The 872-nt window shown below is 40.9% G+C and overlaps 1 non-coding gene across 1 annotated transcript; it reads left to right on the top strand.

The window, feature by feature from the left end:
- Window positions 1-210: 210 nt before the first annotated feature.
- Window positions 211-283, top strand: trnaf-gaa (transfer RNA phenylalanine (anticodon GAA)). Its single transcript has one exon. It is a non-coding gene; the product is annotated as a tRNA-Phe (tRNA).
- The last annotated feature ends 589 nt before the right edge of the window (window positions 284-872 follow it).

The raw sequence follows: 872 nt of genomic DNA, 5'->3' as shown, positions 1-872 counted from the left end.
TATGAAAGATTGAATTTGATCTCATTTCATTCTCAGCTCAGGGTCTGTGCGGCTCATTGGCACTTCTGGCTGTCTCCCGCTTCACAATCCATCAGTACTGAGAAAGCAATGGGGAATATTACTCACATGTTGTGTTCTTTAATTTTTTGGAAAACTTGAATGTTTGTATTTTCTTCCAAAATAAGGACACCGAACCACTGTTAATGTGGGGCTGAAATAGTTCAGTTGGGAGAGCGTTAGACTGAAAATCTAAAGATCCCTGGTTCAATCCCGGGTTTCAGCAATTCCGCTTCCTTATGCGTCCCTTGCCTTGGTTCTGATTTTCCGGTTGCACAATTTACTTTGAAATTATTTACCAAACACCAGTGGATTGAATTTGAGAAACAACACAGAGTCATTTGCAGCATAGAAGGTGGTCGTTTGGCCTATCACGTCCATGCTGGCTCTCCCCGGAGCAATCTAGTCAGTTCCACTCACCAGCTCGATCCCTTTCCTCCTGCAAGTTTCTTTCCTTCAAGTATCCATCCAATTTCCTTTTCAAATCATTGATTGTCTCTGCTTCCAGCACACTCGTGGGCCAAGTCATTACTACCCACAAGATAAAAAAGTTCCACCTCATCAAGGATGGGAAATACTTATATCTTCTATATTTAGCTTATTCTCTATTTCTATGAGAATAAAATGGCAGTCAACATGAAAGGAAACCCAAAAATCTTCGAGCAGCATGTAAATGATAAGTGGGTAGTAAGAGGTTGAGTCGGGCCTATTTGGGAGAAAGAGGATAATATAAGCTTAGAGGTGCAGGGCAATGTTAATCTGCTTAATGAGTACTTTGCATCAGTGATCACTAAGGAAGTTGAATTGGACAAAAT

This window comes from Heterodontus francisci, unplaced genomic scaffold (assembly GCF_036365525.1).
Source record: "Heterodontus francisci isolate sHetFra1 unplaced genomic scaffold, sHetFra1.hap1 HAP1_SCAFFOLD_51_1, whole genome shotgun sequence".
Taxonomy (NCBI): domain Eukaryota; kingdom Metazoa; phylum Chordata; class Chondrichthyes; order Heterodontiformes; family Heterodontidae; genus Heterodontus; species Heterodontus francisci.
Note: the sequence above shows the minus strand (reverse complement) of the source record. Positions and strands in the feature narration are given on the sequence as shown.